Source organism: Symphodus melops (genome assembly GCF_947650265.1).
Source record: "Symphodus melops genome assembly, chromosome: 21".
NCBI classification, from domain to species: Eukaryota; Metazoa; Chordata; class Actinopteri; order Labriformes; family Labridae; genus Symphodus; species Symphodus melops.
Genome location: NC_136711.1, coordinates 6975002 through 7002860, shown reverse-complemented (window position 1 = coordinate 7002860; position 27859 = coordinate 6975002).

Genomic DNA, 27859 nt, shown 5'->3' with positions numbered 1-27859 from the left:
AGTTCTGAGCAGAGAAGTCCCTGAACCTTTTAGTTCTATGAATAGAAGTCCCTGAACCTTTTAGTTCCTGAAGAGAAGTCCCTGAACCTTTTAGTTCTTGAAGAAACGTCCCTGAACCTTTTAGTTCCTGAAGAGAAGTCCCTGAACCCTTTAGTTCTTGGAAGAGAAGTCCCTGAACCTTTTAGTTCTGAGCAGAGAAGTCCCTGAACCTTTTAGTACTGAGCAGAGAAGTCCCTGAACCTTTTAGTTCTATGAAGAGAAGTCCCTGAACCTTTTAGTTCCTGAAGAGAAGTTCCTGAACCTTTAAGTTCTTTAAAGAGACGCCCCCGAACCTTTTAGTTCTACTAAGAGAAGTCCCTGAAGCTTTCAGTTCCTGAGGAGAAGTCCCTGAACCTTTTGGTTCCTGAAGAGAAGTCCCTGAACCTTTCAGATCTTTAAAGAGAAGTCCCTGAACCTTTTAGTTCCTGAAGAGAAGTCCCTGAACCTTTCAGATCTTTAAAGAGAAGTCCCTGAACCTTTTAGTTCCTGAATAGAAGTCCCTGAACCTTTTAGTTCCTGAAGAAGTCCCTGAACCTTTTAGTTCTGAGCAGAGAATTCCCTGAACCTTTTAGTTCTTTAAAGAGACGCCCCTGAACCTTTAAGTTCCCAAAGAGAAGTCCCTGAACCTTTAAGTTCCTGAAGAGACGTCCCTGAACCTTTTAGTTCTTAGAAGAGAAGTCCCTTAACCTTTTAGTTCTATAAAGAGACGTCCCTGAACCTTTTAGTTTTATGTTGAGAAGTCTCTGAACCTGTTATTTCCTGAAGAGAAGTCCCTGAACCTTTTAGTTCTATGAAGAGAAGTCCCTGAAACGTGTAGTTCCTGAAGAAATGTTCCTGAACCTTTTAGCTCTTTAAAGAGAAGTCCCTGAACCTTTTAGTTGCATGATTTGAAGTCCCTGAAACTTTTAGTTCCTGAAGAGAAGTCCCTGAACCTTTTAGTTGTATGAAGAGAAGTCCCTGAACCTTTTAGTTCCTGAAGAGAAGTCCCTGAACGTTTTAGTTCTATGAAGAGAAGTCCCTGAACCTTTTAGTTCCTGAAGAGAAGTCCCTGAACCTTTTAGTTACTGAAGAGACGTCCCTGAACCTTTTAGCTCTTTAAAGAGACGTCCCTGAACCTTTTAGTTGTATGAATAGGAGTCCCTGAACCTTTTAGTTGCATGAAGAGAAGTCCCTGAACCTTTTAGTTCTGAGCAGAGAAGTCCCTGAACCTTTTAGTTCTGAGCAGAGAAGTCCCTGAACCTTTTAGTTCAATGAATAGAAGTCCCTGAACCTTTTAGTTCCTGAAGAGAAGTCCCTGAACCTTTTAGTTCTTTAAAGAGACGGCCCTGAACCTTTAAGTTCCCGAAGAGAAGTCCCTGAACCTTTTAGTTCCTGAAGAGAAGTCCCTGAACCTTTTAGTTCTTGAAGAAACGTCCCTGAACCTTTTAGTTCCTGAAGAGAAGTCCCTGAACCCTTTAGTTCTTGGAAGAGAAGTCCCTGAACCTTTTAGTTCTGAGCAGAGAAGTCCCTGAACCTTTTAGTACTGAGCAGAGAAGTCCCTGAACCTTTTAGTTCTATGAAGAGAAGTCCCTGAACCTTTTAGTTCCTGAAGAGAAGTTCCTGAACCTTTAAGTTCTTTAAAGAGACGCCCCCGAACCTTTTAGTTCTACTAAGAGAAGTCCCTGAAGCTTTCAGTTCCTGAAGAGAAGTCCCTGAACCTTTTGGTTCCTGAAGAGAAGTCCCTGAACCTTTCAGATCTTTAAAGAGAAGTCCCTGAACCTTTTAGTTCCTGAAGAGAAGTCCCTGAACCTTTCAGATCTTTAAAGAGAAGTCCCTGAACCTTTTAGTTCCTGAATAGAAGTCCCTGAACCTTTTAGTTCCTGAAGAAGTCCCTGAACCTTTTAGTTCTGAGCAGAGAATTCCCTGAACCTTTTAGTTCTGAGCAGAGAAGTCCCTGAACCTTTTAGTTCTGAGCAGAGAAGTCCCTGAACCTTTTAGTTCTATGAATAGAAGTCCCTGAACCTTTTAGTTCCTGAAGAGAAGTCCCTGAACCTTTTAGTTCTTTAAAGAGACGGCCCTGAACCTTTAAGTTCCCGAAGAGAAGTCCCTGAACCTTTTAGTTCCTGAAGAGAAGTCCCTTAACCTTTTATCTCTTTAAAGAGACGTCCCTGAACCTTTTAGTTGTATGAAGAGAAGTCCCTGAACCTTTTAGTTCATGAAGAGATGTCACTGACCCTTTTAGTTCCTGAAGAGAAGTCCCTGAACATTTTAGTTCTTGGAAGAGAAGTCCCTGAACCTTTTATTTCTGAGCAGAGAAGTCCCTGATCCTTTTAGTTCATCAAGAGAAGTCCCTGAACCATTTAGTTCCTGAAAAGAAGTCCCTCAACCTTTTAGTTCTTTAAAGAGATGCCGCTGAACCTTCAAGTTCCCGAAGAGAAGTCCCTGAACCTTTTAGTTCCTGAAGAGACGTCCCTGAACCTTTTAGCTCTTTAAAGAGACGTCCCTGAACCTTTTAGTTGTCTGAAGAGGAGTCCCTGAACCTTTTAGTTCTTGGAAGAGAAGTCCCTCAACCTTTTAGTTCCTGAAGAGACGTCCCTGAACCTTTTAGCTCTTTAAAGAGACGTCCCTGAACCTTTTAGTTGTCTGAAGAGGAGTCCCTGAACCTTTTAGTTCTGAGCAGAGAAGTCCCTGAACCTTTTAGTTCTGAGCAGAGAAGTCCCTCAACCTTTTAGTTCTATGAAGAGAAGTCCCTGAACCTTTTAGTTCCTGAAGAGAAGTCCCTGAACCTTTTAGTTCTTGAAGAGACGTCCCTGAACCTTTTAGTTCCTGAAGAGAAGTCCCTGAACCCTTTAGTTCTTGGAAGAGAAGTCCCTGAACCTTTTAGTTCTGATCAGAGAAGTCCCTGAACCTTTTAGTACTGAGCAGAGAAGTCCCTGAACCTTTTAGTTCTATGAAGAGAAGTCCCTGAACCTTTTAGTTCCTGAAGAGAAGTTCCTGAACCTTTAAGTTCTTTAAAGAGACGCCCCCGAACCTTTTAGTTCTACTAAGAGAAGTCCCTGAAGCTTTCAGTTCCTGAAGAGAAGTCCCTGAACCTTTTGGTTCCTGAAGAGAAGTCCCTGAACCTTTCAGATCTTTAAAGAGAAGTCCCTGAACCTTTTAGTTCCTGAAGAGAAGTCCCTGAACCTTTCAGATCTTTAAAGAGAAGTCCCTGAACCTTTTAGTTCCTGAATAGAAGTCCCTGAACCTTTTAGTTCCTGAAGAAGTCCCTGAACCTTTTAGTTCTGAGCAGAGAATTCCCTGAACCTTTTAGTTCTTTAAAGAGACGCCCCTGAACCTTTAAGTTCCCAAAGAGAAGTCCCTGAACCTTTAAGTTCCTGAAGAGACGTCCCTGAACCTTTTAGTTCTTAGAAGAGAAGTCCCTTAACCTTTTAGTTCTATAAAGAGACGTCCCTGAACCTTTTAGTTTTATGTTGAGAAGTCTCTGAACCTGTTATTTCCTGAAGAGAAGTCCCTGAACCTTTTAGTTCTATGAAGAGAAGTCCCTGAAACGTGTAGTTCCTGAAGAAATGTTCCTGAACCTTTTAGCTCTTTAAAGAGAAGTCCCTGAACCTTTTAGTTGCATGATTTGAAGTCCCTGAAACTTTTAGTTCCTGAAGAGAAGTCCCTGAACCTTTTAGTTGTATGAAGAGAAGTCCCTGAACCTTTTAGTTCCTGAAGAGAAGTCCCTGAACGTTTTAGTTCTATGAAGAGAAGTCCCTGAACCTTTTAGTTCCTGAAGAGAAGTCCCTGAACCTTTTAGTTACTGAAGAGACGTCCCTGAACCTTTTAGCTCTTTAAAGAGACGTCCCTGAACCTTTTAGTTGTATGAATAGGAGTCCCTGAACCTTTTAGTTGCATGAAGAGAAGTCCCTGAACCTTTTAGTTCTGAGCAGAGAAGTCCCTGAACCTTTTAGTTCTGAGCAGAGAAGTCCCTGAACCTTTTAGTTCTATGAATAGAAGTCCCTGAACCTTTTAGTTCCTGAAGAGAAGTCCCTGAACCTTTTAGTTCTTTAAAGAGACGGCCCTGAACCTTTAAGTTCCCGAAGAGAAGTCCCTGAACCTTTTAGTTCCTGAAGAGAAGTCCCTTAACCTTTTATCTCTTTAAAGAGACGTCCCTGAACCTTTTAGTTGTATGAAGAGAAGTCCCTGAACCTTTTAGTTCATGAAGAGATGTCACTGACCCTTTTAGTTCCTGAAGAGAAGTCCCTGAACATTTTAGTTCTTGGAAGAGAAGTCCCTGAACCTTTTATTTCTGAGCAGAGAAGTCCCTGATCCTTTTAGTTCATAAATAGAAGTCCCTGAACCATTTAGTTCCTGAAAAGAAGTCCCTGAACCTTTTAGTTCTTTAAAGAGATGCCGCTGAACCTTCAAGTTCCCGAAGAGAAGTCCCTGAACCTTTTAGTTCCTGAAGAGACGTCCCTGAACCTTTTAGCTCTTTAAAGAGACGTCCCTGAACCTTTTAGTTGTCTGAAGAGGAGTCCCTGAACCTTTTAGTTGCATGAAGAGAAGTCCCTGAACCTTTTAGTTCCTGAAGAGAAGTCCTTGAACCTTTTAGTTCTTTAAAGAGACGGCCCTGAACCTTTAAGTTCCCGAAGAGAAGTCCCTGAACCTTTTAGTTCCTGAAGAGAAGTCCCTTAACCTTTTATCTCTTTAAAGAGACGTCCCTGAACCTTTTAGTTGTATGAAAAGAAGTCCCTGAACCTTTTAGTTCTTGGAAGAGAAGTCCCTGAACCTTTTATTTCTGAGCAGAGAAGTCCCTGATCCTTTTAGTTCATCAAGAGAAGTCCCTGAACCATTTAGTTCCTGAAAAGAAGTCCCTGAACCTTTTAGTTCTTTAAAGAGATGCCGCTGAACCTTCAAGTTCCCGAAGAGAAGTCCCTGAACCTTTTAGTTCCTGAAGAGACGTCCCTGAACCTTTTAGCTCTTTAAAGAGACGTCCCTGAACCTTTTAGTTGTCTGAAGAGGAGTCCCTGAACCTTTTAGTTGAATGAAGAGAAGTCCCTGAACCTTTTAGTTCCGGAAGAGAAGTCCCTGAACCTTTTAGTTCTTGGAAGAGAAGTCCCTGAACCTTTTAGTTCTGAGCAGAGAAGTCCCTGAACCTTTTAGTTCTGAGCAGAGAAGTCCCTGAACCTTTTAGTTCCTGAAGAGAAGTCCCTGAACCTTTTAGTTCTTGAAGAGACGTCCCTGAACCTTTTAGTTCCTGAAGAGAAGTCCCTGAACCCTTTAGTTCTTGGAAGAGAAGTCCCTGAACCTTTTAGTTCTGAGCAGAGAAGTCCCTGAACCTTTTAGTACTGAGCAGAGAAGTCCCTGAACCTTTTTGTTCTGAGCAGAGAAGTCCCTGAACCTTTTAGTTCTATGAATAGAAGTCCCTGAACCTTTTAGTTCCTGAAGAGAAGTCCCTTAACCTTTTATCTCTTTAAAGAGACGTCCCTGAACCTTTTAGTTCCTGAAAAGAAGTCCCTGAACCTTTTAGTTCTTTAAAGAGATGCCGCTGAACCTTCAAGTTCCCGAAGAGAAGTCCCTGAACCTTTTAGTTCCTGAAGAGACATCCCTGAACCTTTTAGCTCTTTAAAGAGACGTCCCTGAACCTTTTAGTTGTCTGAAGAGGAGTCCCTGAACCTTTTAGTTGCATGAAGAGAAGTCCCTGAACCTTTTAGTTCCTGAAGAGAAGTCCCTTAACCTTTTATCTCTTTAAAGAGACGTCCCTGAACCTTTTAGTTCCTGAAAAGAAGTCCCTGAACCTTTTAGTTCTTTAAAGAGATGCCGCTGAACCTTCAAGTTCCCGAAGAGAAGTCCCTGAACCTTTTAGTTCCTGAAGAGACATCCCTGAACCTTTTAGCTCTTTAAAGAGACGTCCCTGAACCTTTTAGTTGTCTGAAGAGGAGTCCCTGAACCTTTTAGTTGCATGAAGAGAAGTCCCTGAACCTTTTAGTTCCTGAAGAGAAGTCCCTGAACCTTTTAGTTCTTGGAAGAGAAGTCCCTGAACCTTTTAGTTCTGAGCAGAGAAGTCCCTGAACCTTTTAGTTCTATGAAGAGAAATCCCTAAACCTTTTAGTTCCTGAAGAGAAGTCCCTGAAACTTTTAGTTCTATGAAGAGAAGTCCCTGAACCTTTTAGTTCCTGAAGAGAAGTCCCTGAACCTTTAAGTTCTTTAAAGAGACGCCCCTGAACCTTTTAGTTCTACTAAGAGAAGTCCCTGAAGCTTTCAGTTCCTGAAGAGACGTCACTGAACCTTTTATCTCTTTAAAGAGACGTCCCTGAACCTTTTAGTTTTATGAAGAGAAGTCCCTGAACCTTTTAGTTCCTGAAGAGAAGTCCCTGAAACTTTTAGTTCTTGGAAGAGAAGTTCCTGAACCTTTAAGTTCTATTAAGAGACGCCCCTGAACCTTATAGTTCTACTAAGAGAAGTCCCTGAACCTTTTAGTTGTATGAAGAGAAGTCCCTGAACCTTTTAGTTCTATGAATAGAAGTCCCTGAACCTTTTAGTTCCTGAAGAGAAGTCCCTGAACCTTTTAGTTCTTTAAAGAGACGGCCCTGAACCTTTAAGTTCCTGAAGAGAAGTCCCTGAACATTTTAGTTCTTGGAAGAGAAGTCCCTGAACCTTTTATTTCTGAGCAGAGAAGTCCCTGAACCTTTTAGTTCCTGAAGAGAAGTCCCTGAACCTTTTAGTTCTTGGAAGAGAAGTCCCTGAACCTTTTAGTTCTTGGAAGAGAAGTCCCTGAACCTTTTAGTTCTGAGCAGAGAAGTCCCTGAACCTTTTAGTTCTGAGCAGAGAAGTCCCTGAACCTTTTAGTTCTTTGAATTGAAGTCCCTGAACCTTTTAGTTCCTGAAGAGAAGTCCCTGAACCTTTTATTTCTGAGCAGAGAAGTCCCTGAACCTTTTAGTTCCTGAAGAGAAGTCCCTGAACCTTTTAGTTCTTGGAAGAGAAGTCCCGGAACCTTCTAGTTCTGAGCAGAGAAGTCCCTGAACCTTTTAGTTCTGAGCAGAGAAGTCCCTGAACCTTTTAGTTCTATGAATAGAAGTCCCTGAACCTTTTAGTTCCTGAAGAGAAGTCCCTGAACCTTTTAGTTCTTTAAAGAGACGCCCCTGAACCTTTTAGTTCTACTAAGAGAAGTCCCTGAAGCTTTCAGTTCCTGAAGAGACGTCACTGAACCTTTTATCTCTTTAAAGAGACGTCCCTGAACCTTTTAGTTTTATGAAGAGAAGTCCCTGAACCTTTTAGTTCCTGAAGAGAAGTCCCTGAAACTTTTAGTTCTTGGAAGAGAAGTTCCTGAACCTTTAAGTTCTATTAAGAGACGCCCCTGAACCTTATAGTTCTACTAAGAGAAGTCCCTGAACCTTTTAGTTGTATGAAGAGAAGTCCCTGAACCTTTTAGTTCTATGAATAGAAGTCCCTGAACCTTTTAGTTCCTGAAGAGAAGTCCCTGAACCTTTTAGTTCTTTAAAGAGACAGCCCTGAACCTTTAAGTTCCTGAAGAGAAGTCCCTGAACATTTTAGTTCTTGGAAGAGAAGTCCCTGAACCTTTTATTTCTGAGCAGAGAAGTCCCTGAACCTTTTAGTTCCTGAAGAGAAGTCCCTGAACCTTTTAGTTCTTGGAAGAGAAGTCCCTGAACCTTTTAGTTCTTGGAAGAGAAGTCCCTGAACCTTTTAGTTCTGAGCCGAGAAGTCCCTGAACCTTTTAGTTCTGAGCAGAGAAGTCCCTGAACCTTTTAGTTCTTTGAATTGAAGTCCCTGAACCTTTTAGTTCCTGAAGAGAAGTCCCTGAACCTTTTATTTCTGAGCAGAGAAGTCCCTGAACCTTTTAGTTCCTGAAGAGAAGTCCCTGAACCTTTTAGTTCTTGGAAGAGAAGTCCCTGAACCTTTTAGTTCTTGGAAGAGAAGTCCCGGAACCTTTTAGTTCTGAGCAGAGAAGTCCCTGAACCTTTTAGTTCTGAGCAGAGAAGTCCCTGAACCTTTTAGTTCTATGAATAGAAGTCCCTGAACCTTTTAGTTCCTGAAGAGAAGTCCCTGAACCTTTTAGTTCTTTAAAGAGACGGCCCTGAACCTTTAAGTTCCCGAAGAGAAGTCCCTGAACTTTTTAGTTCCTGAAGAGAAGTCCCTTAACCTTTTATCTCTTTAAAGAGACGTCCCTGAACCTTTTAGTTGTATGAAGAGAAGTCCCTGAACCTTTTAGTTCATGAAGAGATGTCACTGACCCTTTTAGTTCCTGAAGAGAAGTCCCTGAACATTTTAGTTCTTGGAAGAGAAGTCCCTGAACCTTTTATTTCTGAGCAGAGAAGTCCCTGATCCTTTTAGTTCATAAATAGAAGTCCCTGAACCATTTAGTTCCTGAAAAGAGACGTCCCTGAACCTTTTAGTTCTTTAAAGAGATGCCGCTGAACCTTCAAGTTCCCGAAGAGAAGTCCCTGAACCTTTTAGTTCCTGAAGAGACGTCCCTGAACCTTTTAGCTCTTTAAAGAGACGTCCCTGAACCTTTTAGTTGTCTGAAGAGGAGTCCCTGAACCTTTTAGTTGCATGAAGAGAAGTCCCTGAACCTTTTAGTTCCTGAAGAGAAGTCCCTGAACCTTTTAGTTCTTGAAGAGACGTCCCTGAACCTTTTAGTTACTGAAGAGAAGTCCCTGAAACTTTTAGTTCTATGAATAGAAGTCCCTGAACCTTTTAGTTCCTGAAGAGAAGTCCCTGAACCTTTTAGTTCTTTAAAGAGACGGCCCTGAACCTTTAAGTTCCCGAAGAGAAGTCCCTGAACCTTTTAGTTCCTGAAGAGAAGTCCCTTAACCTTTTATCTCTTTAAAGAGACGTCCCTGAACCTTTTAGTTGTATGAAGAGAAGTCCCTGAACCTTTTAGTTCTATGAATAGAAGTCCCTGAACCTTTTAGTTCCTGAAGAGAAGTCCCTGAACCTTTTAGTTCTTTAAAGAGACGGCCCTGAACCTTTAAGTTCCTGAAGAGAAGTCCCTGAACATTTTAGTTCTTGGAAGAGAAGTCCCTGAACCTTTTATTTCTGAGCAGAGAAGTCCCTGAACCTTTTAGTTCCTGAAGAGAAGTCCCTGAACCTTTTAGTTCTTGGAAGAGAAGTCCCTGAACCTTTTAGTTCTTGGAAGAGAAGTCCCTGAACCTTTTAGTTCTGAGCAGAGAAGTCCCTGAACCTTTTAGTTCTGAGCAGAGAAGTCCCTGAACCTTTTAGTTCTTTGAATAGAAGTCCCTGAACCTTTTAGTTCCTGAAGAGAAGTCCCTGAACCTTTTATTTCTGAGCAGAGAAGTCCCTGAACCTTTTAGTTCCTGAAGAGAAGTCCCTGAACCTTTTAGTTCTTGGAAGAGAAGTCCCTGAACCTTTTAGTTCTTGGAAGAGAAGTCCCGGAACCTTTTAGTTCTGAGCAGAGAAGTCCCTGAACCTTTTAGTTCTGAGCAGAGAAGTCCCTGAACCTTTTAGTTCTATGAATAGAAGTCCCTGAACCTTTTAGTTCCTGAAGAGAAGTCCCTGAACCTTTTAGTTCTTTAAAGAGACGGCCCTGAACCTTTAAGTTCCCGAAGAGAAGTCCCTGAACCTTTTAGTTCCTGAAGAGAAGTCCCTTAACCTTTTATCTCTTTAAAGAGACGTCCCTGAACCTTTTAGTTGTATGAAGAGAAGTCCCTGAACCTTTTAGTTCATGAAGAGATGTCCCTGACCCTTTTAGTTCCTGAAGAGAAGTCCCTGAACATTTTAGTTCTTGGAAGAGAAGTCCCTGAACCTTTTATTTCTGAGCAGAGAAGTCCCTGATCCTTTTAGTTCATAAATAGAAGTCCCTGAACCATTTAGTTCCTGAAAAGAAGTCCCTGAACCTTTTAGTTCTTTAAAGAGATGCCGCTGAACCTTCAAGTTCCCGAAGAGAAGTCCCTGAACCTTTTAGTTCCTGAAGAGACGTCCCTGAACCTTTTAGCTCTTTAAAGAGACGTCCCTGAACCTTTTAGTTGCATGACGAGAAGTCCCTGAACCTTTTAGTTCCTGAAGAGAAGTCCCTGAACCTTTTAGTTCTTGAAGCGACGTCCCTGAACCTTATAGTTCCTGAAGAGAAGTCCCTGAAACTTTTAGTTCTATGAATAGAAGTCCCTGAACCTTTTAGTTCCTGAAGAGAAGTCCCTGAACCTTTTAGTTCTTTAAAGAGACGGCCCTGAACCTTTAAGTTCCCGAAGAGAAGTCCCTGAACCTTTTAGTTCCTGAAGAGAAGTCCCTTAACCATTTATCTCTTTAAAGAGACGTCCCTGAACCTTTTAGTTGTATGAAGAGAAGTCCCTGAACCTTTTAGTTCTTGGAAGAGAAGTCCCTGAACCTTTTATTTCTGAGCAGAGAAGTCCCTGATCCTTTTAGTTCATAAAGAGAAGTCCCTGAACCATTTAGTTCCTGAAAAGAAGTCCCTGAACCTTTTAGTTCTTTAAAGAGATGCCGCTGAACCTTCAAGTTCCCGAAGAGAAGTCCCTGAACCTTTTAGTTCCTGAAGAGACGTCCCTGAACCTTTTAGCTCTTTAAAGAGACGTCCCTGAACCTTTTAGTTGTCTGAAGAGGAGTCCCTGAACCTTTTAGTTGCATGAAGAGACGTCCCTGAACCTTTTAGTTCCTGAAGAGAAGTCCCTGAACCTTTTAGTTCTTGGAAGAGAAGTCCCTGAACCTTTTAGTTCTGAGCAGAGAAGTCCCTGAACCTTTTAGTTCTGAGCAGAGAAGTCCCTGAACCTTTTAGTTCTATGAAGAGAAGTCCCTGAACCTTTTAGTTCCTGAAGAGAAGTCCCTGAACCTTTTAGTTCTTGAAGAGACGTCCCTGAACCTTTTAGTTCCTGAAGAGATGTCCCTGAACCCTGTAGTTCTTGGAAGAGAAGTCCCTGAACCTTTTAGTTCTGAGCAGAGAAGTCCCTGAACCTTTTAGTACTGAGCAGAGAAGTCCCTGAACCTTTTAGTTCTATGAAGAGAAGTCCCTGAACCTTTTAGTTCCTGAAGAGAAGTCCCTGAACCTTTTAGTTCTTTAAAGAGACGGCCCTGAACCTTTAAGTTCCTGAAGAGAAGTCCCTGAACATTTTAGTTCTTGGAAGAGAAGTCCCTGAACCTTTTATTTCTGAGCAGAGAAGTCCCTGAACCTTTAAGTTCCTGAAGAGAAGTCCCTGAACCTTTTAGTTCTTGGAAGAGAAGTCCCTGAACCTTTTAGTTCTTGGAAGAGAAGTCCCTGAACCTTTTAGTTCTGAGCAGAGAAGTCCCTGAACCTTTTAGTTCTGAGCAGAGAAGTCCCTGAACCTTTTAGTTCTTTGAATAGAAGTCCCTGAACCTTTTAGTTCCTGAAGAGAAGTCCCTGAACCTTTTATTTCTGAGCAGAGAAGTCCCTGAACCTTTTAGTTCCTGAAGAGAAGTCCCTGAACCTTTTAGTTCTTGGAAGAGAAGTCCCTGAACCTTTTAGTTCTTGGAAGAGAAGTCCCGGAACCTTTTAGTTCTGAGCAGAGAAGTCCCTGAACCTTTTAGTTCTCAGCAGAGAAGTCCCTGAACCTTTTAGTTCTATGAATAGAAGTCCCTGAACCTTTTAGTTCCTGAAGAGAAGTCCCTGAACCTTTTAGTTCTTTAAAGAGACGGCCCTGAACCTTTAAGTTCCCGAAGAGAAGTCCCTGAACCTTTTAGTTCCTGAAGAGAAGTCCCTTAACCTTTTATCTCTTTAAAGAGACGTCCCTGAACCTTTTAGTTGTATGAAGAGAAGTCCCTGAACCTTTTAGTTCATGAAGAGATGTCACTGACCCTTTTAGTTCCTGAAGAGAAGTCCCTGAACATTTTAGTTCTTGGAAGAGAAGTCCCTGAACCTTTTATTTCTGAGCAGAGAAGTCCCTGATCCTTTTAGTTCATAAATAGAAGTCCCTGAACCATTTAGTTCCTGAAAAGAAGTCCCTGAACCTTTTAGTTCTTTAAAGAGATGCCGCTGAACCTTCAAGTTCCCGAAGAGAAGTCCCTGAACCTTTTAGTTCCTGAAGAGACGTCCCTGAACCTTTTAGCTCTTTAAAGAGACGTCCCTGAACCTTTTAGTTGTCTGAAGAGGAGTCCCTGAACCTTTTAGTTGCATGAAGAGAAGTCCCTGAACCTTTTAGTTCCTGAAGAGAAGTCCCTGAACCTTTTGGTTCTTGAAGAGACGTCCCTGAACCTTTTAGTTCCTGAAGAGAAGTCCCTGAAACTTTTAGTTCTATGAATAGAAGTCCCTGAACCTTTTAGTTCCTGAAGAGAAGTCCCTGAACCTTTTAGTTCTTTAAAGAGACGGCCCTGAACCTTTAAGTTCCCGAAGAGAAGTCCCTGAACCTTTTAGTTCCTGAAGAGAAGTCCCTTAACCTTTTATCTCTTTAAAGAGACGTCCCTGAACCTTTTAGTTGTATGAAGAGAAGTCCCTGAACCTTTTAGTTCTTGGAAGAGAAGTCCCTGAACCTTTTATTTCTGAGCAGAGAAGTCCCTGATCCTTTTAGTTCATCAAGAGAAGTCCCTGAACCATTTAGTTCCTGAAAAGAAGTCCCTGAACCTTTTAGTTCTTTAAAGAGATGCCGCTGAACCTTCAAGTTCCCGAAGAGAAGTCCCTGAACCTTTTAGTTCCTGAAGAGACGTCCCTGAACCTTTTAGCTCTTTAAAGAGACGTCCCTGAACCTTTTAGTTGTCTGAAGAGGAGTCCCTGAACCTTTTAGTTGCATGAAGAGAAGTCCCTGAACCTTTTAGTTCCTGAAGAGAAGTCCCTGAACCTTTTAGTTCTTGGAAGAGAAGTCCCTGAACCTTTTAGTTCTGAGCAGAGAAGTCCCTGAACCTTTTAGTTCTATGAAGAGAAGTCCCTGAACCTTTTAGTTCCTGAAGAGAAGTCCCTGAACCTTTTAGTTCTTGAAGAGACGTCCCTGAACCTTTTAGTTCCTGAAGAGAAGTCCCTGAACCCTTTAGTTCTTGGAAGAGAAGTCCCTGAACCTTTTAGTTCTGAGCAGAGAAGTCCCTGAACCTTTTAGTACTGAGCAGAGAAGTCCCTGAACCTTTTAGTTCTATGAAGAGAAGTCCGTGAACCTTTTAGTTCCTGAAGAGAAGTTCCTGAACCTTTAAGTTCTTTAAAGAGACGCCCCCGAACCTTTTAGTTCTACTAAGAGAAGTCCCTGAAGCTTTCAGTTCCTGAAGAGAAGTCCCTGAACCTTTTGGTTCCTGAAGAGAAGTCCCTGAACCTTTCAGATCTTTAAAGAGAAGTCCCTGAACCTTTTAGTTCCTGAAGAGAAGTCCCTGAACCTTTCAGATCTTTAAAGAGAAGTCCCTGAACCTTTTAGTTCCTGAAGAGAAGTCCCTGAACCTTTTAGTTCCTGAAGAAGTCCCTGAACCTTTTAGTTCTGAGCAGAGAATTCCCTGAACCTTTTAGTTCTGAGCAGAGAAGTCCCTGAACCGTTTAGTTCTGAGCAGAGAAGTCCCTGAACCTTTTAGTTCTATGAATAGAAGTCCCTGAACCTTTTAGTTCCTGAAGAGAAGTCCCTGAACCTTTTAGTTCTTTAAAGAGACGGCCCTGAACCTTTAAGTTCCCGAAGAGAAGTCCCTGAACCTTTTAGTTCTTGAAGAGAAGTCCCTTAACCTTTTATCTCTTTAAAGAGACGTCCCTGAACCTTTTAGTTGTATGAAGAGAAGTCCCTGAACCTTTTAGTTCATGAAGAGATGTCACTGACCCTTTTAGTTCCTGAAGAGAAGTCCCTGAACATTTTAGTTCTTGGAAGAGAAGTCCCTGAACCTTTTATTTCTGAGCAGAGAAGTCCCTGATCCTTTTAGTTCATAAATAGAAGTCCCTGAACCATTTAGTTCCTGAAAAGAAGTCCCTGAACCTTTTAGTTCTTTAAAGAGATGCCGCTGAACCTTCAAGTTCCCGAAGAGAAGTCCCTGAACCTTTTAGTTCCTGAAGAGACGTCCCTGAACCTTTTAGCTCTTTAAAGAGACGTCCCTGAACCTTTTAGTTGTCTGAAGAGGAGTCCCTGAACCTTTTAGTTGAATGAAGAGAAGTCCCTGAACCTTTTAGTTCCTGAAGAGAAGTCCCTGAACCTTTTAGTTCTTGGAAGAGAAGTCCCTGAACCTTTTAGTTCTGAGCAGAGAAGTCCCTGAACCTTTTAGTTCTGAGCAGAGAAGTCCCTGAACCTTTTAGTTCTATGAAGAGAAGTCCCTGAACCTTTTAGTTCCTGAAGAGAAGTCCCTGAACCTTTTAGTTCTTGAAGAGATGTCCCTGAACCTTTTAGTTCCTGAAGAGAAGTCCCTGAACCCTTTAGTTCTTGGAAGAGAAGTCCCTGAACCTTTTAGTTCTGATCAGAGAAGTCCATGAACCTTTTAGTACTGAGCAGAGAAGTCCCTGAACCTTTTAGTTCTATGAAGAGAAGTCCCTGAACCTTTTAGTTCCTGAAGAGAAGTTCCTGAACCTTTAAGTTCTTTAAAGAGACGCCCCCGAACCTTTTAGTTCTACTAAGAGAAGTCCCTGAAGCTTTCAGTTCCTGAAGAGAAGTCCCTGAACCTTTTGGTTCCTGAAGAGAAGTCCCTGAACCTTTCAGATCTTTAAAGAGAAGTCCCTGAACCTTTTAGTTCCTGAAGAGAAGTCCCTGAACCTTTCAGATCTTTAAAGAGAAGTCCCTGAACCTTTTAGTTCCTGAATAGAAGTCCCTGAACCTTTTAGTTCCTGAAGAAGTCCCTGAACCTTTTAGTTCTGAGCAGAGAATTCCCTGAACCTTTTAGTTCTTTAAAGAGACGCCCCTGAACCTTTAAGTTACCAAAGAGAAGTCCCTGAACCTTTAAGTTCCTGAAGAGACGTCCCTGAACCTTTTAGTTCTTAGAAGAGAAGTCCCTTAACCTTTTAGTTCTATAAAGAGACGTCCCTGAACCTTTTAGTTTTATGTTGAGAAGTCTCTGAACCTGTTATTTCCTGAAGAGAAGTCCCTGAACCTTGTAGTTCTATGAAGAGAAGTCCCTGAAACGTGTAGTTCCTGAAGAAATGTTCCTGAACCTTTTAGCTCTTTAAAGAGAAGTCCCTGAACCTTTTAGTTGCATGATTTGAAGTCCCTGAAACTTTTAGTTCCTGAAGAGAAGTCCCTGAACCTTTTAGTTGTATGAAGAGAAGTCCCTGAACCTTTTAGTTCCTGAAGAGAAGTCCCTGAACGTTTTAGTTCTATGAAGAGAAGTCCCTGAACCTTTTAGTTCCTGAAGAGAAGTCCCTGAACCTTTTAGTTACTGAAGAGACGTCCCTGAACCTTTTAGCTCTTTAAAGAGACGTCCCTGAACCTTTTAGTTGTATAAATAGGAGTCCCTGAACCTTTTAGTTGCATGAAGAGAAGTCCCTGAACCTTTTAGTTCTGAGCAGAGAAGTCCCTGAACCTTTTAGTTCTGAGCAGAGAAGTCCCTGAACCTTTTAGTTCTATGAATAGAAGTCCCTGAACCTTTTAGTTCCTGAAGAGAAGTCCCTGAACCTTTTAGTTCTTTAAAGAGACGGCCCTGAACCTTTAAGTTCCCGAAGAGAAGTCCCTGAACCTTTTAGTTCCTGAAGAGAAGTCCCTTAACCTTTTATCTCTTTAAAGAGACGTCCCTGAACCTTTTAGTTGTATGAAGAGAAGTCCCTGAACCTTTTAGTTCATGAAGAGATGTCACTGACCCTTTTAGTTCCTGAAGAGAAGTCCCTGAACATTTTAGTTCTTGGAAGAGAAGTCCCTGAACCTTTTATTTCTGAGCAGAGAAGTCCCTGATCCTTTTAGTTCATAAATAGAAGTCCCTGAACCATTTAGTTCCTGAAAAGAAGTCCCTGAACCTTTTAGTTCTTTAAAGAGATGCCGCTGAACCTTCAAGTTCCCGAAGAGAAGTCCCTGAACATTTTAGTTCCTGAAGAGACGTCCCTGAACCTTTTAGCTCTTTAAAGAGACGTCCCTGAACCTTTTAGTTGTCTGAAGAGGAGTCCCTGAACCTTTTAGTTGCATGAAGAGAAGTCCCTGAACCTTTTAGTTCCTGAAGAGAAGTCCCTGAACCTTTTAGTTCTTGAAAAGACGTCCCTGAACCTTTTAGTTCCTGAAGAGAAGTCCCTGAAACTTTTAGTTCTATGAATAGAAGTCCCTGAACCTTTTAGTTCCTGAAGAGAAGTCCCTGAACCTTTTAGTTCTTTAAAGAGACGGCCCTGAACCTTTAAGTTCCCGAAAAGAAGTCCCTGAACCTTTTAGTTCCTGAAGAGAAGTCCCTTAACCTTTTATCTCTTTAAAGAGACGTCCCTGAACCTTTTAGTTGCATGAAGAGAAGTCCCTGAACCTTTTAGTTCTTGGAAGAGAAGTCCCTGAACCTTTTATTTCTGAGCAGAGAAGTCCCTGATCATTTTAGTTCATAAAGAGAAGTCCCTGAACCATTTAGTTCCTGAAAAGAAGTCCCTGAACCTTTTAGTTCTTTAAAGAGATGCCGCTGAACCTTCAAGTTCCCGAAGAGAAGTCCCTGAACCTTTTAGTTCCTGAAGAGACGTCCCTGAACCTTTTAGCTCTTTAAAGAGACGTCCCTGAACCTTTTAGTTGTCTGAAGAGGAGTCCCTGAACCTTTTAGTTGCATGAAGAGAAGTCCCTGAACCTTTTAGTTCCTGAAGAGAAGTCCCTGAACCTTTTAGTTCTTGGAAGAGAAGTCCCTGAACCTTTTAGTTCTGAGCAGAGAAGTCCCTGAACCTTTTAGTTCTGAGCAGAGAAGTCCCTCAACCTTTTAGTTCTATGAAGAGAAGTCCCTGAACCTTTTAGTTCCTGAAGAGAAGTCCCTGAACCTTTTAGTTCTTGAAGAGACGTCCCTGAACCTTTTAGTTCCTGAAGAGAAGTCCCTGAACCCTTTAGTTCTTGAAAGAGAAGTCCCTGAACCTTTTAGTTCTGAGCAGAGAAGTCCCTGAACCTTTTAGTACTGAGCAGAGAAGTCCCTGAACCTTTTAGTTCTATGAAGAGAAGTCCCTGAACCTTTTAGTTCCTGAAGAGAAGTCCCTGAAACTTTTAGTTCTATGAAGAGAAGTCCCTGAACCTTTTAGTTCCTGAAGAGAAGTTCCTGAACCTTTAAGTTCTTTAAAGAGACGCCCCCGAACCTTTTAGTTCTACTAAGAGAAGTCCCTGAAGCTTTCAGTTCCTGAAGAGAAGTCCCTGAACCTTTTGGTTCCTGAAGAGAAGTCCCTGAACCTTTCAGATCTTTAAAGAGAAGTCCCTGAACCTTTTAGTTCCTGAAGAGAAGTCCCTGAACCTTTTAGTTCTTTAAAGAGACGCCCCTGAACCTTTTAGTTCTTAGAAGAGAAGTCCCTTAACCTTTTAGTTCTATAAAGAGACGTCCCTGAACCTTTTAGTTTTATGTTGAGAAGTCTCTGAACCTGTTATTTCCTGAAGAGAATTCCCTGAACCTTTTAGTTCTATGAAGAGAAGTCCCTGAAACGTGTAGTTCCTGAAGAAATGTTCCTGAACCTTTTAGCTCTTTAAAGAGAAGTCCCTGAACCTTTTAGTTGCATGATTTGAAGTCCCTGAAACTTTTAGTTCCTGAAGAGAAGTCCCTGAACCTTTTAGTTGTATGAAGAGAAGTCCCTGAACGTTTTAGTTCTATGAAGAGAAGTCCCTGAACCTTTTAGTTCCTGAAGAGAAGTCCCTGAACCTTTTAGTTACTGAAGAGACGTCCCTGAACCTTTTAGCTCTTTAAAGAGACGTCCCTGAACCTTTTAGTTGTATGAATAGGAGTCCCTGAACCTTTTAGTTGCATGAAGAGAAGTCCCTGAACCTTTTAGTTCTGAGCAGAGAAGTCCCTGAACCTTTTAGTTCTGAGCAGAGAAGTCCCTGAACCTTTTAGTTCTATGAATAGAAGTCCCTGAACCTTTTAGTTCCTGAAGAGACGTCCCTGAACCTTTTAGCTCTTTAAAGAGACGTCCCTGAACCTTTTAGTTGTCTGAAGAGGAGTCCCTGAACCTTTTAGTTGCATGAAGAGAAGTCCCTGAACCTTTTAATTCCTGAAGAGAAGTCCCTGAACCTTTTAGTTCTTGAAAAGACGTCCCTGAACCTTTTAGTTCCTGAAGAGAAGTCCCTGAAACTTTTAGTTCTATGAATAGAAGTCCCTGAACCTTTTAGTTCCTGAAGAGAAGTCCCTGAACCTTTTAGTTCTTTAAAGAGACGGCCCTGAACCTTTAAGTTCCCGAAAAGAAGTCCCTGAACCTTTTAGTTCCTGAAGAGAAGTCCCTTAACCTTTTATCTCTTTAAAGAGACGTCCCTGAACCTTTTAGTTGTATGAAGAGAAGTCCCTGAACCTTTTAGTTCTTGGAAGAGAAGTCCCTGAACCTTTTATTTCTGAGCAGAGAAGTCCCTGATCCTTTTAGTTCATAAAGAGAAGTCCCTGAACCATTTAGTTCCTGAAAAGAAGTCCCTGAACCTTTTAGTTCTTTAAAGAGATGCCGCTGAACCTTCAAGTTCCCGAAGAGAAGTCCCTGAACCTTTTAGTTCCTGAAGAGACGTCCCTGAACCTTTTAGCTCTTTAAAGAGACGTCCCTGAACCTTTTAGTTGTCTGAAGAGGAGTCCCTGAACCGTTTAGTTGCATGAAGAGAAGTCCCTGAACCTTTTAGTTCCTGAAGAGAAGTCCCTGAACCTTTTAGTTCTTGGAAGAGAAGTCCCTGAACCTTTTAGTTCTGAGCAGAGAAGTCCCTGAACCTTTTAGTTCTGAGCAGAGAAGTCCCTCAACCTTTTAGTTCTATGAAGAGAAGTCCCTGAACCTTTTAGTTCCTGAAGAGACGTCCCTGAACCTTTTAGTTCCTGAAGAGAAGTCCCTGAACCCTTTAGTTCTTGGAAGAGAAGTCCCTGAACCTTTTAGTTCTGAGCAGAGAAGTCCCTGAACCTTTTAGTACTGAGCAGAGAAGTCCCTGAACCTTTTAGTTCTATGAAGAGAAGTCCCTGAACCTTTTAGTTCCTGAAGAGAAGTCCCTGAAACTTTTAGTTCTATGAAGAGAAGTCCCTGAACCTTTTAGTTGTCTGAAGAGGAGTCCCTGAACCTTTTAGTTGCATGAAGAGAAGTCCCTGAACCTTTTAGTTCCTGAAGAGAAGTCCCTGAACCTTTTAGTTCTTGAAAAGACGTCCCTGAACCTTTTAGTTCCTGAAGAGAAGTCCCTGAAACTTTTAGTTCTATGAATAGAAGTCCCTGAACCTTTTAGTTCCTGAAGAGAAGTCCCTGAACCTTTTAGTTCTTTAAAGAGACGGCCCTGAACCTTTAAGTTCCCGAAAAGAAGTCCCTGAACCTTTTAGTTCCTGAAGAGAAGTCCCTTAACCTTTTATCTCTTTAAAGAGACGTCCCTGAACCTTTTAGTTGCATGAAGAGAAGTCCCTGAACCTTTTAGTTCTTGGAAGAGAAGTCCCTGAACCTTTTAGTTGCATGATTTGAAGTCCCTGAAACTTTTAGTTCCTGAAGAGAAGTCCCTGAACCTTTTAGTTGTATGAAGAGAAGTCCCTGAACGTTTTAGTTCTATGAAGAGAAGTCCCTGAACCTTTTAGTTCCTGAAGAGAAGTCCCTGAACCTTTTAGTTACTGAAGAGACGTCCCTGAACCTTTTAGCTCTTTAAAGAGACGTCCCTGAACCTTTTAGTTGTATGAATAGGAGTCCCTGAACCTTTTAGTTGCATGAAGAGAAGTCCCTGAACCTTTTAGTTCTGAGCAGAGAAGTCCCTGAACCTTTTAGTTCTGAGCAGAGAAGTCCCTGAACCTTTTAGTTCTATGAATAGAAGTCCCTGAACCTTTTAGTTCCTGAAGAGACGTCCCTGAACCTTTTAGCTCTTTAAAGAGACGTCCCTGAACCTTTTAGTTGTCTGAAGAGGAGTCCCTGAACCTTTTAGTTGCATGAAGAGAAGTCCCTGAACCTTTTAATTCCTGAAGAGAAGTCCCTGAACCTTTTAGTTCTTGAAAAGACGTCCCTGAACCTTTTAGTTCCTGAAGAGAAGTCCCTGAAACTTTTAGTTCTATGAATAGAAGTCCCTGAACCTTTTAGTTCCTGAAGAGAAGTCCCTGAACCTTTTAGTTCTTTAAAGAGACGGCCCTGAACCTTTAAGTTCCCGACAAGAAGTCCCTGAACCTTTTAGTTCCTGAAGAGAAGTCCCTTAACCTTTTATCTCTTTAAAGAGACGTCCCTGAACCTTTTAGTTGTATGAAGAGAAGTCCCTGAACCTTTTAGTTCTTGGAAGAGAAGTCCCTGAACCTTTTATTTCTGAGCAGAGAAGTCCCTGATCCTTTTAGTTCATAAAGAGAAGTCCCTGAACCATTTAGTTCCTGAAAAGAAGTCCCTGAACCTTTTAGTTCTTTAAAGAGATGCCGCTGAACCTTCAAGTTCCCGAAGAGAAGTCCCTGAACCTTTTAGTTCCTGAAGAGATGTCCCTGAACCTTTTAGCTCTTTAAAGAGACGTCCCTGAACCTTTTAGTTGTCTGAAGAGGAGTCCCTGAACCTTTTAGTTGCATGAAGAGAAGTCCCTGAACCTTTTAGTTCCTGAAGAGAAGTCCCTGAACCTTTTAGTTCTTGGAAGAGAAGTCCCTGAACCTTTTAGTTCTGAGCAGAGAAGTCCCTGAACCTTTTAGTTCTGAGCAGAGAAGTCCCTCAACCTTTTAGTTCTATGAAGAGAAGTCCCTGAACCTTTTAGTTCCTGAAGAGAAGTCCCTGAACCTTTTAGTTCTTGAAGAGACGTCCCTGAACCTTTTAGTTCCTGAAGAGAAGTCCCTGAACCCTTTAGTTCTTGGAAGAGAAGTCCCTGAACCTTTTAGTTCTGAGCAGAGAAGTCCCTGAACCTTTTAGTACTGAGCAGAGAAGTCCCTGAACCTTTTAGTTCTATGAAGAGAAGTCCCTGAACCTTTTAGTTCCTGAAGAGAAGACCTGAAACTTTTAGTTCTATGAAGAGAAGTCCCTGAACCTTTTAGTTGTCTGAAGAGGAGTCCCTGAACCTTTTAGTTGCATGAAGAGAAGTCCCTGAACCTTTTAGTTCCTGAAGAGAAGTCCCTGAACCTTTTAGTTCTTGAAAAGACGTCCCTGAACCTTTTAGTTCCTGAAGAGAAGTCCCTGAAACTTTTAGTTCTATGAATAGAAGTCCCTGAACCTTTTAGTTCCTGAAGAGAAGTCCCTGAACCTTTTAGTTCTTTAAAGAGACGGCCCTGAACCTTTAAGTTCCCGAAAAGAAGTCCCTGAACCTTTTAGTTCCTGAAGAGAAGTCCCTTAACCTTTTATCTCTTTAAAGAGACGTCCCTGAACCTTTTAGTTGCATGAAGAGAAGTCCCTGAACCTTTTAGTTCTTGGAAGAGAAGTCCCTGAACCTTTTATTTCTGAGCAGAGAAGTCCCTGATCCTTTTAGTTCATAAAGAGAAGTCCCTGAACCATTTAGTTCCTGAAAAGAAGTCCCTGAACCTTTTAGTTCTTTAAAGAGATGCCGCTGAACCTTCAAGTTCCCGAAGAGAAGTCCCTGAACCTTTTAGTTCCTGAAGAGACGTCCCTGAACCTTTTAGCTCTTTAAAGAGACGTCCCTGAACCTTTTAGTTGTCTGAAGAGGAGTCCCTGAACCTTTTAGTTGCATGAAGAGAAGTCCCTGAACCTTTTAGTTCCTGAAGAGAAGTCCCTGAACCTTTTAGTTCTTGGAAGAGAAGTCCCTGAACCTTTTAGTTCTGAGCAGAGAAGTCCCTGAACCTTTTAGTTCTGAGCAGAGAAGTCCCTCAACCTTTTAGTTCTATGAAGAGAAGTCCCTGAACCTTTTAGTTCCTGAAGAGAAGTCCCTGAACCTTTTAGTTCTTGAAGAGACGTCCCTGAACCTTTTAGTTCCTGAAGAGAAGTCCCTGAACCCTTTAGTTCTTGAAAGAGAAGTCCCTGAACCTTTTAGTTCTGAGCAGAGAAGTCCCTGAACCTTTTAGTACTGAGCAGAGAAGTCCCTGAACCTTTTAGTTCTATGAAGAGAAGTCCCTGAACCTTTTAGTTCCTGAAGAGAAGTCCCTGAAACTTTTAGTTCTATGAAGAGAAGTCCCTGAACCTTTTAGTTCCTGAAGAGAAGTTCCTGAACCTTTAAGTTCTTTAAAGAGACGCCCCCGAACCTTTTAGTTCTACTAAGAGAAGTCCCTGAAGCTTTCAGTTCCTGAAGAGAAGTCCCTGAACCTTTTGGTTCCTGAAGAGAAGTCCCTGAACCTTTCAGATCTTTAAAGAGAAGTCCCTGAACCTTTTAGTTCCTGAAGAGAAGTCCCTGAACCTTTCAGATCTTTAAAGAGAAGTCCCTGAACCTTTTAGTTCTATGAATAGAAGTCCCTGAACCTTTTAGTTCCTGAAGAGAAGTCCCTGAACCTTTTAGTTCTTTAAAGAGACGGCCCTGAACCTTTAAGTTCCCGAAAAGAAGTCCCTGAACCTTTTAGTTCCTGAAGAGAAGTCCCTTAACCTTTTATCTCTTTAAAGAGACGTCCCTGAACCTTTTAGTTGCATGAAGAGAAGTCCCTGAACCTTTTAGTTCTTGGAAGAGAAGTCCCTGAACCTTTTATTTCTGAGCAGAGAAGTCCCTGATCCTTTTAGTTCATAAAGAGAAGTCCCTGAACCATTTAGTTCCTGAAAAGAAGTCCCTGAACCTTTTAGTTCTTTAAAGAGATGCCGCTGAACCTTCAAGTTCCCGAAGAGAAGTCCCTGAACCTTTTAGTTCCTGAAGAGACGTCCCTGAACCTTTTAGCTCTTTAAAGAGACGTCCCTGAACCTTTTAGTTGTCTGAAGAGGAGTCCCTGAACCTTTTAGTTGCATGAAGAGAAGTCCCTGAACCTTTTAGTTCCTGAAGAGAAGTCCCTGAACCTTTTAGTTCTTGGAAGAGAAGTCCCTGAACCTTTTAGTTCTGAGCAGAGAAGTCCCTGAACCTTTTAGTTCTGAGCAGAGAAGTCCCTCAACCTTTTAGTTCTATGAAGAGAAGTCCCTGAACCTTTTAGTTCCTGAAGAGAAGTCCCTGAACCTTTTAGTTCTTGAAGAGACGTCCCTGAACCTTTTAGTTCCTGAAGAGAAGTCCCTGAACCCTTTAGTTCTTGAAAGAGAAGTCCCTGAACCTTTTAGTTCTGAGCAGAGAAGTCCCTGAACCTTTTAGTACTGAGCAGAGAAGTCCCTGAACCTTTTAGTTCTATGAAGAGAAGTCCCTGAACCTTTTAGTTCCTGAAGAGAAGTCCCTGAAACTTTTAGTTCTATGAAGAGAAGTCCCTGAACCTTTTAGTTCCTGAAGAGAAGTTCCTGAACCTTTAAGTTCTTTAAAGAGACGCCCCCGAACCTTTTAGTTCTACTAAGAGAAGTCCCTGAAGCTTTCAGTTCCTGAAGAGAAGTCCCTGAACCTTTTGGTTCCTGAAGAGAAGTCCCTGAACCTTTCAGATCTTTAAAGAGAAGTCCCTGAACCTTTTAGTTCCTGAAGAGAAGTCCCTGAACCTTTCAGATCTTTAAAGAGAAGTCCCTGAACCTTTTAGTTCCTGAATAGAAGTCCCTGAACCTTTTAGTTCCTGAAGAAGTCCCTGAACCTTTTAGTTCTGAGCAGAGAATTCCCTGAACCTTTTAGTTCTTTAAAGAGACGCCCCTGAACCTTTTAGTTCTTAGAAGAGAAGTCCCTTAACCTTTTAGTTCTATAAAGAGACGTCCCTGAACCTTTTAGTTTTATGTTGAGAAGTCTCTGAACCTGTTATTTCCTGAAGAGAATTCCCTGAACCTTTTAGTTCTATGAAGAGAAGTCCCTGAAACGTGTAGTTCCTGAAGAAATGTTCCTGAACCTTTTAGCTCTTTAAAGAGAAGTCCCTGAACCTTTTAGTTGCATGATTTGAAGTCCCTGAAACTTTTAGTTCCTGAAGAGAAGTCCCTGAACCTTTTAGTTGTATGAAGAGAAGTCCCTGAACGTTTTAGTTCTATGAAGAGAAGTCCCTGAACCTTTTAGTTCCTGAAGAGAAGTCCCTGAACCTTTTAGTTACTGAAGAGACGTCCCTGAACCTTTTAGCTCTTTAAAGAGACGTCCCTGAACCTTTTAGTTGTATGAATAGGAGTCCCTGAACCTTTTAGTTGCATGAAGAGAAGTCCCTGAACCTTTTAGTTCTGAGCAGAGAAGTCCCTGAACCTTTTAGTTCTGAGCAGAGAAGTCCCTGAACCTTTTAGTTCTATGAATAGAAGTCCCTGAACCTTTTAGTTCCTGAAGAGACGTCCCTGAACCTTTTAGCTCTTTAAAGAGACGTCCCTGAACCTTTTAGTTGTCTGAAGAGGAGTCCCTGAACCTTTTAGTTGCATGAAGAGAAGTCCCTGAACCTTTTAATTCCTGAAGAGAAGTCCCTGAACCTTTTAGTTCTTGAAAAGACGTCCCTGAACCTTTTAGTTCCTGAAGAGAAGTCCCTGAAACTTTTAGTTCTATGAATAGAAGTCCCTGAACCTTTTAGTTCCTGAAGAGAAGTCCCTGAACCTTTTAGTTCTTTAAAGAGACGGCCCTGAACCTTTAAGTTCCCGAAAAGAAGTCCCTGAACCTTTTAGTTCCTGAAGAGAAGTCCCTTAACCTTTTATCTCTTTAAAGAGACGTCCCTGAACCTTTTAGTTGTATGAAGAGAAGTCCCTGAACCTTTTAGTTCTTGGAAGAGAAGTCCCTGAACCTTTTATTTCTGAGCAGAGAAGTCCCTGATCCTTTTAGTTCATAAATAGAAGTCCCTGAACCATTTAGTTCCTGAAAAGAAGTCCCTGAACCTTTTAGTTCTTTAAAGAGATGCCGCTGAACCTTCAAGTTCCCGAAGAGAAGTCCCTGAACATTTTAGTTCCTGAAGAGACGTCCCTGAACCTTTTAGCTCTTTAAAGAGACGTCCCTGAACCTTTTAGTTGTCTGAAGAGGAGTCCCTGAACCTTTTAGTTGCATGAAGAGAAGTCCCTGAACCTTTTAGTTCCTGAAGAGAAGTCCCTGAACCTTTTAGTTCTTGAAAAGACGTCCCTGAACCTTTTAGTTCCTGAAGAGAAGTCCCTGAAACTTTTAGTTCTATGAATAGAAGTCCCTGAACCTTTTAGTTCCTGAAGAGAAGTCCCTGAACCTTTTAGTTCTTTAAAGAGACGGCCCTGAACCTTTAAGTTCCCGAAAAGAAGTCCCTGAACCTTTTAGTTCCTGAAGAGAAGTCCCTTAACCTTTTATCTCTTTAAAGAGACGTCCCTGAACCTTTTAGTTGCATGAAGAGAAGTCCCTGAACCTTTTAGTTCTTGGAAGAGAAGTCCCTGAACCTTTTATTTCTGAGCAGAGAAGTCCCTGATCATTTTAGTTCATAAAGAGAAGTCCCTGAACCATTTAGTTCCTGAAAAGAAGTCCCTGAACCTTTTAGTTTTTTAAAGAGATGCCGCTGAACCTTCAAGTTCCCGAAGAGAAGTCCCTGAACCTTTTAGTTCCTGAAGAGACGTCCCTGAACCTTTTAGCTCTTTAAAGAGACGTCCCTGAACCTTTTAGTTGTCTGAAGAGGAGTCCCTGAACCTTTTAGTTGCATGAAGAGAAGTCCCTGAACCTTTTAGTTCCTGAAGAGAAGTCCCTGAACCTTTTAGTTCTTGGAAGAGAAGTCCCTGAACCTTTTAGTTCTGAGCAGAGAAGTCCCTGAACCTTTTAGTTCTGAGCAGAGAAGTCCCTCAACCTTTTAGTTCTATGAAGAGAAGTCCCTGAACCTTTTAGTTCCTGAAGAGAAGTCCCTGAACCTTTTAGTTCTTGAAGAGACGTCCCTGAACCTTTTAGTTCCTGAAGAGAAGTCCCTGAACCCTTTAGTTCTTGAAAGAGAAGTCCCTGAACCTTTTAGTTCTGAGCAGAGAAGTCCCTGAACCTTTTAGTACTGAGCAGAGAAGTCCCTGAACCTTTTAGTTCTATGAAGAGAAGTCCCTGAACCTTTTAGTTCCTGAAGAGAAGTCCCTGAAACTTTTAGTTCTATGAAGAGAAGTCCCTGAACCTTTTAGTTCCTGAAGAGAAGTTCCTGAACCTTTAAGTTCTTTAAAGAGACGCCCCCGAACCTTTTAGTTCTACTAAGAGAAGTCCCTGAAGCTTTCAGTTCCTGAAGAGAAGTCCCTGAACCTTTTGGTTCCTGAAGAGAAGTCCCTGAACCTTTCAGATCTTTAAAGAGAAGTCCCTGAACCTTTTAGTTCCTGAAGAGAAGTCCCTGAACCTTTTAGTTCTTTAAAGAGACGCCCCTGAACCTTTTAGTTCTTAGAAGAGAAGTCCCTTAACCTTTTAGTTCTATAAAGAGACGTCCCTGAACCTTTTAGTTTTATGTTGAGAAGTCTCTGAACCTGTTATTTCCTGAAGAGAATTCCCTGAACCTTTTAGTTCTATGAAGAGAAGTCCCTGAAACGTGTAGTTCCTGAAGAAATGTTCCTGAACCTTTTAGCTCTTTAAAGAGAAGTCCCTGAACCTTTTAGTTGCATGATTTGAAGTCCCTGAAACTTTTAGTTCCTGAAGAGAAGTCCCTGAACCTTTTAGTTGTATGAAGAGAAGTCCCTGAACGTTTTAGTTCTATGAAGAGAAGTCCCTGAACCTTTTAGTTCCTGAAGAGAAGTCCCTGAACCTTTTAGTTACTGAAGAGACGTCCCTGAACCTTTTAGCTCTTTAAAGAGACGTCCCTGAACCTTTTAGTTGTATGAATAGGAGTCCCTGAACCTTTTAGTTGCATGAAGAGAAGTCCCTGAACCTTTTAGTTCTGAGCAGAGAAGTCCCTGAACCTTTTAGTTCTGAGCAGAGAAGTCCCTGAACCTTTTAGTTCTATGAATAGAAGTCCCTGAACCTTTTAGTTCCTGAAGAGACGTCCCTGAACCTTTTAGCTCTTTAAAGAGACGTCCCTGAACCTTTTAGTTGTCTGAAGAGGAGTCCCTGAACCTTTTAGTTGCATGAAGAGAAGTCCCTGAACCTTTTAATTCCTGAAGAGAAGTCCCTGAACCTTTTAGTTCTTGAAAAGACGTCCCTGAACCTTTTAGTTCCTGAAGAGAAGTCCCTGAAACTTTTAGTTCTATGAATAGAAGTCCCTGAACCTTTTAGTTCCTGAAGAGAAGTCCCTGAACCTTTTAGTTCTTTAAAGAGACGGCCCTGAACCTTTAAGTTCCCGAAAAGAAGTCCCTGAACCTTTTAGTTCCTGAAGAGAAGTCCCTTAACCTTTTATCTCTTTAAAGAGACGTCCCTGAACCTTTTAGTTGTATGAAGAGAAGTCCCTGAACCTTTTAGTTCTTGGAAGAGAAGTCCCTGAACCTTTTATTTCTGAGCAGAGAAGTCCCTGATCCTTTTAGTTCATAAAGAGAAGTCCCTGAACCATTTAGTTCCTGAAAAGAAGTCCCTGAACCTTTTAGTTCTTTAAAGAGATGCCGCTGAACCTTCAAGTTCCCGAAGAGAAGTCCCTGAACCTTTTAGTTCCTGAAGAGACGTCCCTGAACCTTTTAGCTCTTTAAAGAGACGTCCCTGAACCTTTTAGTTGTCTGAAGAGGAGTCCCTGAACCTTTTAGTTGCATGAAGAGAAGTCCCTGAACCTTTTAGTTCCTGAAGAGAAGTCCCTGAACCTTTTAGTTCTTGGAAGAGAAGTCCCTGAACCTTTTAGTTCTGAGCAGAGAAGTCCCTGAACCTTTTAGTTCTGAGCAGAGAAGTCCCTCAACCTTTTAGTTCTATGAAGAGAAGTCCCTGAACCTTTTAGTTCCTGAAGAGAAGTCCCTGAACCTTTTAGTTCTTGAAGAGACGTCCCTGAACCTTTTAGTTCCTGAAGAGAAGTCCCTGAACCCTTTAGTTCTTGGAAGAGAAGTCCCTGAACCTTTTAGTTCTGAGCAGAGAAGTCCCTGAACCTTTTAGTACTGAGCAGAGAAGTCCCTGAACCTTT